Here is a 9145-nt window from a genome sequence, read left to right on the forward strand (position 1 = left end):
TCAGTGTGAAAAAGGATGGTCCAACAAAAGACCAATGATTGATATTTGCATCCCCAAAGAATTCCTGCCCCATCTCCTTTTAGGGTTTTACTTCCTAATTTAGTTCCTTTTGTACAAAGGGGTCAAGGGATAGAAAACAGCCCAGCCTCTGATTGGTGAGATGTCCTTTGGAAATTTATGGCCTCAGTTTTCACAAATATACATCAAATTGCACCACACAGTAAACTATGAAAGGAGTCCCAATTTTGGATCTCCTTCCTTCTTAACATTATGCTATTTGGAATGAATTGCTTATTTCTTCCTTCTATTTTTTTTAAAGGAGAGTGAACAGGAAAAAGAAAAGTACTGATAACATATTCCACTGGGTACATTATCATTTTCTCATCTATTTCTTATGCTCTTGCCTTCCAGTCTTCAAGATCATCCCTTCAAATGCAAACAAAGACATAGTTTTCCATGCTTTTATGTCAGTATCTTATCCTTCCAACTCAAGTTACCCATCTTCATTTGCTATTCAATTTACAGCATTATTACGTCTTTTGTATTTCCAGTCATTGCAATCAAGGAGACAGTCTTTCCATGAATGTTTTTGTTGTTCAGTCATGTCCAACTTTTTGTGACCCCATGGACTGCAGTGAGCCAGGCTTGCCTGTTCTTTACTATCTCCCGGAGTTTACTCAAACTCATGTCCATTGGCTCAGTAATACCATCCAACCATCTCACCTTCTGTCTTCCCCTTCTCCTCCTCCCCTCAATGTTTCCTGACATGGTCTTTTTAAATGAGTCGGCTCTTTGCATCAGGTGGCCAAATTATTGGAGCTTCAGCCTCAGGATCAATTTCCAATGAATATTCAGGGTTAACTTCCTTTAGGATTGACTGGTTTGATCTCCTTGTTGTTCATATACTTTACTGGAAGGCATATGAGATTACATTAGATTCCTTTCTTTTAAAGTGAGGAATTATACCCTAAAAGGCATCTAAATTTAGGAAAGTTGCAACTTGGAATACAGGTTGATGTTTTAGTCTAGTAAACACAGGAGAGATGAGAAAAGATGTAGTGGACGTAACACTGCCAAAAAGTTTTCCTCCAATAATGTAGGACAACTAAAAGGGTACCTGGTACATAAGAACTTGAATTATATAAATTCTAAGGGGTCTCAAATGCTGTTTTTTTTTTTTTTTTTTACAGTTTCTTTCTTTCTTTTTTTTTTTATTATTATTATTATTTTTTTCCAGTGGGTTTTGTCATACATTGATATGAATCAGCCATGGATTTACATGTATTCCCAATCCCGATCCCCCCTCCCACCTCCCTCTCCACCCGATTCCTCCGGGTCTTCCCAGTGCACCAGGCCGGAGCACTTGTCTCGTGCATCCCTCCTGGGCTGGTGATCTGTTTCACCATAGATAGTATACATGCTGTTCTTTTGAAATATCCCACCCTCACATTCTCCCACAAAGTTCAAAAGTCTGTTCTGTATTTCTGTGTCTCTTTTTCTGTTCTGCATATAGGGTTATCGTTATCACCTTTCTAAATTCCATATACATGTGTCAGTATGCTGTAATGTTCTTTATCTTTCTGGCTTACTTCACTCTGTATAATGGGCTCCAGCTTCATCCATCTCATTAGGACTGGTTCAAATGAATTCTTTTTAATGGCTGAGTAATATTCTATGGTGTATATGTACCACAGCTTCCTTATCCATTCATCTGCTGATGGGCATCTAGGTTGCTTCCATGTCCTGGCTATTATAAACAGTGCTGCGATGAACATTGGGGTGCACGTGTCTCTTTCAGATCTGGTTTCCTCAGTGTGTATGCCCAGAAGTGGGATTGCTGGGTCATATGGCAGTTCTATGTCCAGTTTTTTAAGGAATCTCCACACTGTTTTCCATAGCGGCTGTACTAGTTTGCATTCCCACCAACAGTGTAAGAGGGTTCCCTTTTCTCCACACCCTCTCCAGCATTTATTGCTTGTAGACTTTTGGATAGCAGCCATCCTGGCTGGCGTGTAATGGTACCTCATTGTGGTTTTGATTTGCATTTCTCTAATAATGAGTGATGTTGAGCATCTTTTCATGTGTTTGTTAGCCATCTGTATGTCTTCTTTGGAGAAGTGTCTGTTTAGTTCTTTGGCCCATTTTTTGATTGGGTCATTTATTTTTCTGGAATTGAGCTGCAGGAGTTGCTTGTATATTTTTGAGATTAATCCTTTGTCTATTTCTTCATTTGCTATTATTTTCTCCCAATCTGAGGGCTGTCTTTTCACCTTACTTATAGTTTCCTTTGTAGTGCAAAAGCTTTTAAGTTTCATTAGGTCCCATTTGTTTAGTTTTGCTTTTATTTCCAATATTCTGGGAGGTGGGTCATAGAGGATCTTGCTTTGATTTATGTCGGAGAGTGTTTTGCCTATGTTCTCCTCTAGGAGTTTTATAGTTTCTGTTCTTACATTTAGATCTTTAATCCATTTTGAGTTTATTTTTGTGTATGGTGTTAGAAAGTGTTCTAGTTTCATTCTTTTACAAGTGGTTGACCAGTTTTCCCAGCACCACTTGTTAAAGAGGTTGTCTTTTTTCCATTGTATATCCTTGCCTCCTTTGTCAAAGATAAGGTGTCCATAGGTTCGTGGATTTATCTCTGGGCTTTCTATTCTGTTCCATTGATCTATATTTCTGTCTTTGTGCCAGTACCATACTGTCTTGATGACTGTGGCTTTGTAGTAGAGTCTGAAGTCAGGCAGGTTGATTCCTCCAGTTCCATTCTTCTTTCTCAAGTTTACTTTGGCTATTCGAGGTTTTTTGTATTTCCATACAAATTGTGAAATTCTTTGGTCTAGTTCTGTGAAAAATACCGTTGGTAGCTTGATAGGGATTGCATTGAATCTATAGACTGCTTTGGGTAGAATAGCCATTTTGACAATATTAATTCTTCCAATCCATGAACACGGTATGTTTCTCCATCTGTTTGTGTCCTCTTTGATTTCTTTCATCAGTGTTTTATAGTTTTCTATGTATAGGTCCTTTGTTTCTTTAGGTAGATATACTCCTAAGTATTTTATTCTTTTTGTTGCAATGGTGAATGGTATTGTTTCCTTAATTTCTCTGTCTGTTTTTTCATTGTTAGTATATAGGAATGCAAGGGATTTCTGTGTGTTAATTTTATATCCTGCAACTTTACTATATTCATTGATTAGCTCTAGTAATTTTCTGGTAGAGTCTTTAGGGTTTTCTATGTAGAGGATCATGTCATCTGCAAACAGTGAGAGTTTTACTTCTTCTTTTCCTATCTGGATTCCTTTTACTTCTTTTTCTGCTCTGATTGCTGTGGCCAGCACTTCCAACACTATGTTGAATAGTAGTGGTGAGAGTGGGCACCCTTGTCTTGTTCCTGATTTCAGGGGAAATGCCTTCAATTTTTCACCATTGAGGGTGATGCTTGCTGTGGGTTTGTCATATATAGCTTTTATTATGTTGAGGTATGTTCCTTCTATTCCTGCTTTTTGGAGAGTTTTAATCATAAATGAGTGTTGAATTCAAATGCTGTTTTTTTAATAAAATTTCAATTCTAGAAATGAGCTAATCTCTTGAAATTTGCATGAAATTTTAAGGGGCTTCAATAAAGTCTGGAGTTGCATTATAGAAAGAAGATAAAACAAAGCACAGCTTTCGGACATTTGCTCATGTAATCCTAGTATTCTTTTCCTCCATTAACTCATTTTTACCAATAATGTTTCCCTCAAATACATGAGTCAGTCATCAGTATCAATTTTATTCCATTTGTTTTCTGTTTATAAGAGGTTTGCTTGCTGAGAAATTTTCTACTATTATGTAAGTCATTGCATAAGGAGTGGAGCGAATTTGGTTAGAGCCATATCACTCAATTTTTTATTTTCTGCAATAGATGATAAAATCAGAGTGTGCAGCCTTTCAAAGTTAATTTTGGAAGCCCTGTGAATTTGTAACATAAGTAATTTTATTGCAAATTTGTTAAATGCAAAGAATTAGAAATCATCAGACTTGCAAAAAGTTTGTACCCATACATACATTCATTCACTTTCTTGACAGGTTGTGGCATCTTCTAAAAAGACCTTTTCAGAACTTAAACCTGCGTTTATCACTAATTACACAAATAATGTGTTTACTTAAAAAATCTTGTCTAGTCTGTCATATGTATAATATTTGTTTTAAAATATCTTATTATTTTACTAAATACATATTTAGTCTAAATTTTGAGTTAGAAATTCCATACTTGGAAATGTTCATCTTACTTTTATTTTTTGTTGATTTTCTATGATATTTACATGAATTTGATTTTTTTTGTTTGTTTTTCAGATGTACTTCAGATTGAAATTGGTAATTTTTTTCTGATCGTTTTCTTTTGCAAATGTATTACCTAGAAATAATTTTTCTTAGTTTCCTTTTTTTCCTTTAATACACCTTAAGGTATTATTTTCTAGATGATTATCATAGTTTCACTATAAGGTTGGTTCAATGAAGAGGGTTGGACTAAGAAGGATAGTGTTTTCTCTATTTAATGGAAAGCTTTCTTTAACTTGGGTTCTTCAACTTGTCCTTTGAGAGAGAATTCCCATGGTTTTGTTCAAGATTTTATCCTGGGTTTTAAAGGAATGGTTCAAACTCCAAAGCTGGTGAGAGACACATTTTTCTTTTTTATTACACACTTTGTCTATTATAAGTTTCCTGTTGTTGTCCTTTTATATATTTATTACTAACATCACACGTAAACCTGAGACTTGGTCCACTTTTCTTGACCATACTCTCAGTTCAGTTCAGTTGCTCAGTCGTGTCCAACTCTTTGTGACCCCATGAAATGCAGCACTCCAGACTTCCCTGCCCATCACCAACTCCCAGAGCTTACTCAACTTCATGTCCATCAAGTCTGTGATGCCATCCAACCATCTCATCTTCTGTCATCCCATTTTCCTCCTGCCTTCAATCTTTCCCAACATCAGGGTCTTTTCCAGTGAGTCAGTTCTTCTCATCAGGTGGCCAAAGTATTGGAGTTTCAGCTTCAGCATCAGTCCTTCCAATGAATATTCAGGCCTGATTTCCTTTAGGATTGACTGATTGGATCTCCTGGCAATCCAAGGGACTCTCAAGAGTCTTCTCCAACACCACAGTTCAGAAGCATCAATTCTTTAATGCTCAGCTTTCTTTATAGTCCAACTCTCACATCCATACTTGACTACTGGAAAAACCATAGCTATGACGACTAGACAGACATTTGTTGGCAAAGTAATGTCTCTGCTTTTTAGTATGCTGTCTAGGTTGGTCACAGCTTTTCTTCCAAGGAGCAAGCATCTTTTAATTTCATGACTGCAGTCACCATCAGAAGTGATTTTGAAGCCCCAAAAAGTAAAGTCCCCCACTGTCGGGAGCCATTATGGGAGGTCCTGCCCGTGACGACGTCATGAAGAAAATACCGGGCAGGCAAGGCGGTCTGGGACCCCATCCATGACGAGGTCATGAGGAAAATACCTGACAGGCAAGGCCGTCTAGGATAAGGGACCCTCCAGGTTGGCCTCGGCCTCTACCCTACCTTTTCTGCTCCCTCTTATCCTCCCCCCTTTTCTGCTGTTGTTCTTGTTTGCCCTGCTGCGGATTCTTGTGTTGCCTGCTGAGAGCTCTCCTGCTCCTCTTTCACTGAATAAGGACCAACTTAAAACCCTAATTAATAAATCTCCTGGACGCTGGTACCCTATGAAGGGGTCAGAGATGAAGGAAATGCTTCCATTCAAACATTTTGCTGGCATTCTGGCTTGTTTGATAAATGTGTGATCTCATTGCACAAAATGCTCATGATTGTTCTAAACATCCTAAGCACAGTACGCTAACAAAAGAAACTATTGAGCATAGGTCCCTCCGCAGGGTGAGAAAATCTCCACAAATATTATAGCCACAAATGTGCCTAATAAAAAATAGGTTAGATAGAGATTAGCTGGTGACTTCTTGCAGGTAATTAACTTTTAGACTAAGAGCCTGCTTTGTGCCATATCTGCTGTTTTTGCAATCCTTTGCATTTCTGTTCTGTAAAAAATGTAATCCTATCTAGTTCCCTTGGAGATGACACCTAATAGAAAGAAAATAGATTAACCACAAAAAGACAGGGTTGGCTACTGAAGTTGCTTAAAATTGCACCAGGTGCAAGCCATAAATTGTCAACAGGCCTGATAGCCAAAAGATATACATAGAGATTAACCTTAAAAAAGGCCCTAATAGGCACAGAGCCATTTGCGGGGTGAGGAAGCCCTATTAGAGAATACAAAAAAATATTGTTTTAAAAGTGGTTATTAAATCAACGTTTGATTGATGTTAATGTGCTGAGGTTGTGCAGTGGAAACTATTGTTAATATAGTTGGAGATCTAGTAAAATAAGAGTTAGCCCTAGTGTAAAAACAATAAGATAATTGTTAATTTTAACCAGGAGTGCTAAACAGGGGCTGCCTCTCCAGAGCCGCAGAGTCTTTGTGTGTTAAACTTTTTAGATAAATTTAGCTGAGAATTTCTGCAAAAAGACTGTCTTTTATGTTAACAGGATTGTATTTCTATTATGTTACAACATGCTGTACCATGAGACTGCCAATTTTCTGTTTTCTGCTAACCTCAAGGCCAGAAGATAATGTACAAAAAATCTATGGGAAAAGACGCTCATAAACAAAAATATACAGAGCACACCTGGTTTCGTGAAGGACAAGCTGATATAATGTTAAACTAAGTCTGTATGCTTATCTGCCCCTTAGAAATGTATCAACTTAGGGTATAAAGGCTACGGTGAAAAATAAAGCAACTGCCAGACTCTGCTGCATATTCCTGGTCTGGTCTCTTTCTTTCTCTCTCTCTCTCCCTAGCAGACTTGGCCCTATCAAGGCCGGTCCTACGTGTCTCTCTCTCGCCGACGCCGTTCATCCTGAGGGTTCCCCTGGATCCTGCTGGGGCTGGACCCCAGCACCCCACTGTGTCCACTGTTTCCCCATCTATTTGCTATGAAGTGATGGGACTGGATGCCATGATCTTAGTTTTCTGAATATTGAGTTTTAAGCCAGCTTTTTCAATCTCCTCTTTCACTTTCATCAAGAGGCTCTTTAATTCTTCTTCACTTTCTGCCATAAGGGTGGTGTCATCTGCATATCTGAGGTTATTTATATTTCTCCTAATTGAAATTAGAGTTAGGGTTAGGGTAGGGTTAGCAATCTTGATTCCAGCTTGTGCTTCATCCAGCCTGACATTTCACATGATGTACTCTGCATATAAGTTAAATTAGCAGGGTGAAAATAAACAGCCTTGATGTCCTTCTTTCCCGATTTGGAACCAGTCTGTTGTTCCACGTCCAGTTCTAACTGTTGCTTCTTGACCTGCATACAGATTTCTCAGGTGGCAGGTCAGGTGGTCTGGCATTCCCACCTCTTTAAGAATTTTCCACAGTTTGTTGTGATCCACACTGTCAAAGGCTTCGGTATAGTCAATAACGCAGAAATAGATGTTTTTACGGAACTCTCTTGCTTTTTCGATAATGCAACAGATGGCAATTTGATCTCTGGTTCCTCTGCCTTTTCTAAATCCAAATTGAACATCTGGAAATTCATAGTTCATGTACTGTTGAAGCCTGGCTTAAAGAATTTTGAGCATTATACTCTCAGATGACTCAATATTTTTCCTCATTTTGTCTACTTATTTTCTCTTCCCTACTTTAGTTATTATTCATTTTTATTTCAATGCAAACAATAATTCAAGAAATTACTCTTTCTTCAAGATATTTTATATTGCATTTTTTGCTCAGATCAACTTCATTGACAATGTATATCTACAGTCTAAGGCTATTTTATGAGGTATTCCTACAATATTTTTTTTAGTACTCCACTGTGTGAACTGTTTAAATTCTCATGACCCTATGTATCAGATAGTTCTCTTCAAACTGAAGTGAATTTTCATTTAGAATGGACTTTAGAGAGTTCTCTGATTATTTTAGAAATCTGCATTACTTGACAAATATGCAGACACAACTGTTAGCAGATGTATGACTTTAATGCATCTTCTTTATAGTGTTAAGAAATCCTGTCATATATATGCATGTTTTTTTGTTTTCTCTCAGACAGGAGGAAGGTTCAGTTCAAACATGGTGAGTAAAGGATTATTCCTCAGAAAGTCTCATCCTTCCATCTCTCTTGGGTCCTGTCTCTATAGCAATAGGATAAGATACGGGAATAAAAATTAAAATGTCTACAGTCAGCAAAGAAGTATTTATTTTTCTTTCTCTGTGCTGTGCTGTGTTTAGTCACTCAGTGTGTCCAACTCTTTGCGACCTCTTGGACTATAGCCCACCAGGCTTCTCAGTCCATAGGGATTCTCCAGGCAAGAATACTGGAGTGGGTTGCCATGCCCCACTCCAGAGGATCTTCCCAAGCCAGGGATCGAACCCGGATTCTTTGCCGTCTGAGCCACCAGGGAAGCCCATAAATTTCTGTAATTTTGATGAATTCTCTCTGAAATGTGAATGAGGAGTTATTCAACATATTCTTCCTCTTCTCCTCCTTCCTGCCTTGTCTTTATCTCATGCTGTCTCTGTGATGCTCCAACTCTGTCCCTATCACCTTTTGTTTCTTCTATAATTCTACCTGTCTTACACATACGTGATAATAATTTTTATTATCACATCTGAAAGAAAATGAAATATAAAGGTGATGCAGGATAGAAAGAGGAAGTCCAAGGAATTCAAAAGAATAAATGGGATAAAGACAGGGAGGGATGAAAAAGACAAGAGAAAAACAGGGAAGGAGAAAAGGTAAAGGGTTTCCTATTTGTTCTTTTCCAGCCTGGAGGAACACACCATTATATCCTGGTGAGTGACATGAACTCTGATGAAGAACATCCTACTATCAAAGATATTTTAAATGAACATCTACAGTGTGCAGAATAGTATACTGAAAATTAAAGAAACTCTAAAGTATACATAGCATGAATTCCATAGATTACTCATTAATAGATAATAAAGTGTTTGAAACATTGAATTTTAACAGATTTTTATTTGTTTGTTTGTCTTTAATTGTATCTTACATTGCATTCTGAGCATATCTTACATTGTGTTCTGAGCACATGTAGAGTGGTTTTCATCAGTTAAATGCTGTGG

At 37.6% G+C, this 9145-nt stretch overlaps 1 long non-coding RNA gene across 1 annotated transcript in view; it reads left to right on the forward strand.

The window, feature by feature from the left end:
* Positions 1-8931, forward strand: part of LOC133059085 (uncharacterized) — a 30191-nt gene extending 21260 nt beyond the window's left edge. The window contains exons 4-6 of the long non-coding RNA XR_009693480.1: positions 4333-4353; positions 8111-8137; positions 8831-8931. This is a non-coding gene — a long non-coding RNA (uncharacterized LOC133059085). The remainder of the gene's footprint in view (positions 1-4332; positions 4354-8110; positions 8138-8830) is intronic.
* Positions 8932-9145: the final 214 nt, after the last annotated feature.

Source organism: Dama dama, chromosome 7 (assembly GCF_033118175.1).
Source record: "Dama dama isolate Ldn47 chromosome 7, ASM3311817v1, whole genome shotgun sequence".
Lineage (NCBI taxonomy): Eukaryota > Metazoa > Chordata > Mammalia > Artiodactyla > Cervidae > Dama > Dama dama.